Raw genomic sequence first — 7,884 nt, 5'->3', positions numbered from 1 at the left:
TCTCCCCTTTGGTTTTCTTTCTCTCCCTCTCTTTCTTTCATTCTTTCTCCCTGTCCTATCCCCCAGTCAATATGGCAAGGCCATGATGATCCACTGGGTAAAATAAATCCGCTTGGCATCTTTCTTGGCCTTAAGACAACAATTCTGATGGCTAAAGATCCAAACAGGACACAAAAAAATAATAAAAAATCACAGTACGGTTTGACACCAAGGATAGTCACTGTGGGTTGAACATTATGATGCAGCAGGCCAAGGACCAAAAGAGGAGCAGCACAGACACTAAAGGTCTGAACACAATGACCTTACTTTCATTGGCATTTAAAAGATTTAATGCCATCCATGCTTTATTTTCTTCTGACATTGTGGTAGTGGTTTACAGGGAGCAAACATCAAAGAGAGAAAGCACAAACCAACAAGTTATTGTGTAAATAACAGGAAATGAATGAAAGAGAGACACAAACAGCACACAGCAACAAATGGAAACCTGTGAAAAGAACTAGAGAAAATACAACAAAGGTTCATTCTTGTTTGAGAGACCTGCATCTGTGTCCTACCTGCCCACCCTTGACAAAACCTTAAAGACATAAAATTAGTTGTTTAATGGTTCGTATGCGTGCCGCCTCTTATATGCTGAAGGTAACGATTCATCCCGCATTATAGATCCTCTGCTCTCAACATGCATTTAAGGAAATACGCCATCCTTAAGCATTTTGTACCCAGATTGAAGGATGGAAAACAGTGGAGTGTTTAAAATTTCTATTTGTTAAATAAAATACCATTCAGCTCTTAATGGACAGTGAATAAAATAAGTATTGAACACATCACCAAAAGTATTTCTAAAGGTGCTTTTGACATGAAATTCTCAGCAGATGTCAGTAACAACCAATCCAATGCAAAGAAATCAATCTATAAATTAAGTTTATTGACCTTTAAAGTTTTATCAAAGGTCTTAATAAACAGCTAGTTTTGGCTTTAAACCCATAGTAGTTGTTGTGACCTCTTAAATAAACCTACTTTATTGTATTTTACACAAGGTTTACATTGTTGCTTAATGATACAGAAATGTAACTAAAACAAATGAAGCTTAAGTGAACAGAGGTTAACATAGTACCAGTATGTTATACTTTCTTCACAGCGCTGAGTCAAATTATAGGTGCTCTGCAAAAATGAAAAATATAATCTCAAGTGTGAAAGTAAATTTTTAGTTCTCTGATCAACTTACATGTTGATTTCAAAGACTAAGCTCACCTTACAAGGCAGACTCACAGACTCTGTTCAATGCTGCTGTAGGGAGGTAGGGTATAGGTGAAATTTTCAGAATTTCACAATTTTATTTGTTGTTTTAAAAGCTACTGAGTGACATTGTGCTAAAATGAGCTCTTACTTACACAGAGGTTAACAGCAAGTGTTCTTAGGTTTGAAAAAATCAGGTTTTTCAATCCTTCGATCATCATTCATGTTAAGACATGCAGTTCACGCTTTCAGTTATAATAGAACAGCAGAAAAGCAAGGAAATATAAAGTGCTGTGGAGAGAACAGGTTCAGATTTTTAATGACCTCTAATGAACAGGAAAAATTTCAATTCAATGGTACTTTTATATATACTGTTAATTCAATTCAATTTTATTTATATAGCGCCAAATCACAACAAAAGTGATTTGTGATTCATAGATACAGAGAAAAACCCAACAATCATATGACCCCCTATGAGCAAGCACTTTGGCGACAGTGGGAAGGAAAAACTCCCTTTTAACAGGAAGAAACCTCCGGCAGAACCAGGCTCAGGGAGGGGCGGGGCCATCTGCTGCCACCGGTTGGGGTGAGAGAAGGAAAACAGGATGAAAGACATGCTGTGGAAGAGAGACAGGTTAATAACAGATATGATTCGATGCAGAGAGGTCTATTAACACATAATGAGTGAGAAAGGTGACTGGAAAGGAAAAACTCAGTGTATCATGGGAATCCCCGGAAGCCTATGTCTATTGCAGCATAACTAAGGGAGGATTCAGGGTCACCTGGTCCAGCCCTAACTATATGCTTTAGCAAAAAGGAGAGTTTTAAGCCTGATCTTAAAAGTAGACATAGTGTCTGTCTCCCGAATCCAAACTGGAAGCTGGTTCCACAGAAGAGGGGCCTGAAAACTGAAGGCTCTGCCTCCCATTCTACTTTTAAATCAGGGGCGTCACTAGGTTTTAAGGACAGGGGGGGCTTAGCCCCCAAGAGATGCACACGATATGAATCAACGTAGTGAATGAGCATAAAATTTCACAAACAGAAAACAAAGACTGGGAAATTGTTTTCCTACTTCTTTGGACAGATTAAACATCCTAGGCCACCAATAGATCTATTGTTTTATTTCAGTCTGTTTTATAATACAGTACAACAAGAAAACAGAGGAAATGTGTTTGTTGCATCAATAACAAGACAAAAAAAATGAAAATAAAAAAGTACATAATTTTTATGGCTGCAATCACCAGTTACTTGGTAGGTGGAAGCATCAAAGAATGACGTCTGTTTTTAAGAGTGGCAAATCGGTCAATCACTCTGTTGTGACTCAGATGCTGAAGCGTGTCTTTTTCAATAGACATGACTGCAAGACTGTGAAGTCTTTTCTGACCCATTGTTTGACACAGCCAGGAGTGCAGCCGACGCAGTGCACTAAAGGACCTTTCGCACGAGCAGCTGCTAACAGGCACTGTTAGGGCAACTTGGATGGTTGCCTTCAGAGAGGGAAACATGTCTGAATCAAGGAGGTTGTGCATAGACAACATATCTTTGGGTGGACATCCAGCCTCTGTTTTCTGGGTAAGAAAGTTTCTGGCCACCAGAACCTCCTCTTTTTTCAGGTCAAGTCTGTAGTGCTTTGCAAGTTCATTCAAGTGTGGTTCACTCAAGAAGTTCTCAGATTTAGGACTGCATGCCTGAATGCCTTTTAGCCCTGCATCTACACTGCAAAATCTTTGATCAAGCTCGCCAACCATCCGATCCACACAAGGGAAAAGTAACTCTCTTTTCAATGTGTCTGAGTTGTTCAATTCAGTGCGTGAACCCACAGTTGCCTCCAGGACAAAATCCTCCATTTTCCTCTGTTTGTGCCTTGTCTTGGCACCTGGTTCAGGGATACTGTGGGTGTTACACAGGGCCTTGGTTTTCTCATACAACTCTGTAGCAAATGCATCTGAGTGTTTGCCCTTAAGTGTGTCACACACAGCTTGTTTGCAGATAAAAGCTTCTGCCAGGTCTAAAGTCTCTTTCTGCAGGAATTTGTGGAGTCCTTCAGTTACAGACAGAATCGACTGAAACATCAGTAGTGCATAGACTGCTGAGTACTTGTAGAGCTTTGCTCTGAGACCTACAGCTATGGGAGATCCAATTGCAGATAGGCACTCCAAAATCGCAGGCAATATCTCAAGAACTGCACTGACTGATAGCAACTGACATGCTCAGCGAGTGTTTGAAAGTTGCACAAGCTCAGTTTTTGTCAATCCAAGCTTTGCCTGAGTCTCCATGAACTTATGATGACTGACTAGGGAGGTGCTGAAGAAAGAATACACACACTCCAACAAGCTGAAAAGCTCCACAGCCTCTGGGGCAGCCTTGCAAGTATTGCACAAAACCAGGTTGAGTTGATGAGCATAACAATGCACATAGATAGCCTCAGGATGGAGCCTTCTAAAATGTGCTTGTACACCTCCAGTGGAGCCACTCATAACGGCTGCACCATCATATGTTTGTGCTACACATTTAAGCTCTGCAAGACCATTGTTTTGGATCTGCTGCTGAATCTCATTTGCAATGGACTGGGCATCAAATGATTTTATCTCTGCAAGTGCAAGGAAACGCTCCTTCACTGCCCCCTCTGACACGTACCTGACACAAACAGCTAACTGCTCTGCCTTTTCATCCCTTGCCTCATCTGCCATGATGGAATAGACTTTAGACTTTGTCATTTCAGATACAATGACACTAGTAACTTCCTGGGCACAACAGTCAATCATGTCATTCTGGGATATTGGCGAGATATACTGTGCATTTGATGGGGGATTATGTTTTTGAAGGATCAAACTCCTTTAAAAGCTCTATGCACGTAAGAAAATTCCCTCTGTTTGGGCTGTCTTCACCTTCATCATGGCCACGAAAAGGGAGTCCCTGTCTCCCTAACATAGAGGTGACTGCAACAATTCGTCTGAGATACTCTCTTCTTTCGACTATCTCACTCACATTTGCAGTTGCTATCATCTGTGCAACGTTTCCCTGTTTGCTAGTTCCCTGGTAGCTTTTCCATGTAACAACACTGTCCTTATGTGTTTGTGCCATCTCATGCTTGCCAAAGATGACTAAAGCTTTCTTCCAGTTCTTGCAACCGTTACTGACCAAACTATCATGTTTGATGTTTTTGCCAAACACTCTACATGGGAAGCAGAAAGCTGCACTCTGGTTGACTGAATATTCTAACCAGTTGTGCTTTTCAAACCAGCTGTGGTTAAATGCTCGCTTCTGTGTACCAAAAGTATCATGTGGATAGCTCTTCAGCTTTACCTGTCTGGGCCCTGTGTCTTTGTCACCTAAATCAAACCCTGTAGTAGAATGAGTTGTTCATGTCCAGCTAAATCACTGGACATGCTGGTAGGCAAGAAGTGAAGCAGCTCATGGCATTGAGAAGTGACCATCAGATGTTACGCCCCTAGTCTAGGCGTGTAGGGACGCACATAAAGGTTGGAGGAGAGAGAGACAAATCCCCGCCCTGGTTCCCAAGCCAAGCATCCAAACCAGTTGTGAGTAAAAAGGTGATTTTATTTAAGGAAAAGAAGCATAGCTCCAGGGTGAGCCCAGGCCAAAATAATAAACAAAACCAACTAAGTCCCACCAGAGAAAAACTAACTAAACCCTAGGAAAGAAACAGAACAAACAAATGACAGAGCTATCCCTCGCTCCCTACCCGGAAAACAGGAGAAAACGGTTCCAAAAGAAAAGGCGGCTCACCCCTTCCGCTTCAGCCCCAAGAGTGCCTACGCTCTCAGCTAATGCACTAGGAGCGGCTTTCACAATTCACGCTCACACAAACACACAATAAGAATACAGGCTGGGAAAACCAGGGTCAGGGTCAAGGGTCGGCTGTCAAGCTACTCGCTCGCTCCACTCTCTCTCCCTCTCTCTGTGGATCTGTCAGAGCGGCTTTTTGAAGGTAGTCACCTGCTCCATGGTCCAATCAGCCGCTCACTACTCTTCATTAGGGGAGGGACCTGGAAAGAGTCTTAAGCACAGTACAGAAACACAGAAAGAAAACAGCCCACACAGGGTCCTCATGGCCACAGCCGTAACAGGAGAGCAGACACAACCTGACCACTAGCGGCATACTTTTGCACCGGAGGTTTTCGTAAAGCTTTTACTTTGGTATTTCCATTGATCTGATTTTTGATATTTAAAATAAATGAGTACTTGTGGAAAGTTAGAAGATGCTGTCCATTTGCTATCCACCTGCACACCTGCGTGGCTGCATTCATCTCCACTGCATGTTACACATGTTAGCAGATTCTTGCTGAGCTTGTAACAAAATTTACATCTAAAATTACCTGCTGCCAAAAAATATGTACTACCACTTGCTCTTCTTCTTTTTTGGTCCTCAGTAGATGCTCAAGTACTGCAAGAACAGCCTATTAACACCAGTACATTATTTGACTGTAATAATAAGCACCAGTTATGGGAACACTAATGGTATTGTCTTTTTGTGTCTCATTGTTACTCCACTAGGTTAAAATCAGTTTGATGCTGTAGAGGAAATAGTCCTTCAGCTTCTAGCTATGTAGACTATTTCCAAGAGAAAACAAAAAAACGACCCAATGAGGTCTTTTAAGATAACTGACAGACAGGGAAGTCCTGGTCTTGTTAGGAAAGATAACACCTATGCTATACATTGAATGGTGCAGCATTCATTTGAGAAATTATTAACCTCCCACAATGTGACTATTCAAAGTTGGGACCAGGAAGCAGAGGTGCAGTCTCACGTGCCTCTCTGCAGCTTCCCTCCTCCTGTCATCTCCCTAAAACCCAAAAGACTGACAAAAAACAAACTAAGTATAGTAATGAAATTGTAAAAAGAAAATGATAATAATAATTAAAGGGAAGAGTTACAAATATCATCCTGAAATACACCAAACAGTAGATCAGTTAAATATAGATTATTAAACATTAGGTCACTTTCTTCTAAGTTCCTGATATCATATGATTTAATAACTGATCAACACACTGATTTATGTTGCCTTACAGAAACCTGGTTACACATTATCTAGGTTTATACTTTAGTTAAAATCAATCAGCACACAAGAGTCCTACTAAATCTCAGAAGCCTCAAACTACAGGGCGAGGAGGAGGAGAGGCAAAAGTTTCCACTCTGGTTTCTTAATTTACCAAAGACTGAGAGAGTTTTAATTCATTCAAAAGCCTGACTCTTAGTTTTGTGCATCCTATCCTTAGGTTCATGAAAAGTAATTCCTGTGATGTTATCTTCTTCAACGATACGTGCTAACACAATGTAGACGTCCTACCTAAACTCTTCCTCCACAACTCTTTATACTGGGGCTCCTTTCACAAAAAAGCAACAAATCAGAAATGCTCGACTCCCATGGTGCTGATTACAAAGTAGAAATCCCATAACACTAATCTACAAGACCTTTGTTTGTCCTGGAAAAATTGTTTATCACTGTATAAAATTTCCCGTGTAAAGCTAGCACTTCTTTCTGTCATCACTGGTAGATTAAAATAGGAGCCACATCAGGTTTCTTTTCACCACTGTAGCCAGGCTGTCAAAAAAACATTATGTTAACTAGTGATTACTGCATGAACTTCTTTGCAAATATTTTCTAACCACTACGAAAAATAATTATTCACAGCCGTCCCGCAGATGTGTGGTACACTAAAACTGCTATTTCTTTAGACTTTCTCTCTCCGATCAATGTTTCAAAGCAGACTTCAAAAATATCTTTGTCTAAATTGCCAACATTAGACCCCATCGCTACAAGACACTCAAAGAAGTCTTACCATGAATTCATGATTCAATTATAAATTTAATCATATTTTTGGTACTACCAGACTTTGCACCACAGACATTCAAAGTTGCAGTAATTAAGCCATTTTAAAAAGCCCTTATTTGATCCACATTTCTTAGCTCAATACATACTGATATAGACCAGCTGGATGATTATCTGCAGAGAAATGGTTCATTTGAAGGGCTTTATTTGGGATTGAGAACTCCCCATATCACATAAACAACATTAGTGAAGGTTTGAAAGCCCTTCTAATTACATCTATTTTTTGTTTTTGCTTTTTAGAAAAGGTAAGAAATACAACACAAACAGCTTGTTTCTCCAGACTGTTTTTAACATCCTGTAACATTATCTTACTGGGAAAATTAAACTAGATTTCATTTCCTCATGTTCGTTTCACTGTTTTATTGTACTTTGATAACAATAGGTTTCTACATGCATCACACCACAAATATAACTAGTTTTGTCACCAAAGCACAATAGGAAATGTTGTTATCCACGAGCATACCAGCAAGAAGACTAATAGACTATTGTATTGCACACTTTTACAATTACATTCATGGCGCTTAAAACTTGTTTTTTCATGAAGTATAATTCAAAATAAATATTGTCTCTGAGTTTTCTTTGTTCTTGTTTATCGGAACTGAAGAAAATAGGAAACTTCTGTCTTTGTGATATATATTTATATATATATATATAGAGAGAGAGCCTTGTGGGGAGAACTAACACAGATTGATGCTAATGAACAGAAATTTATAAAGGATGAAGATCGCAGTAGCTGTGCTAACCTTGTGCCTCTTCTATCTGTGTGCAGCTGCCTTCCCTCAGGTGGATGGCCAAG

At 40.1% G+C, this 7,884-nt stretch overlaps 1 pseudogene; it reads right to left on the bottom strand.

The window, feature by feature from the left end:
• Positions 1–2,451: 2,451 nt before the first annotated feature.
• Positions 2,452–4,013, bottom strand: LOC147308491 (zinc finger MYM-type protein 1-like; annotated as a pseudogene).
• Between the last annotated feature and the right edge of the window lie 3,871 nt (positions 4,014–7,884).

Source organism: Aulonocara sp. 'chitande type north' Nkhata Bay, linkage group LG18, assembly GCF_057382095.1.
Source record: "Aulonocara sp. 'chitande type north' Nkhata Bay isolate Kocher_YH1m ecotype deep benthic linkage group LG18, A_spYH_male_GT1.1, whole genome shotgun sequence".
Lineage (NCBI taxonomy): Eukaryota > Metazoa > Chordata > Actinopteri > Cichliformes > Cichlidae > Aulonocara > Aulonocara sp. 'chitande type north' Nkhata Bay.
This window is presented reverse-complemented; position numbering and strand designations above follow the sequence as displayed.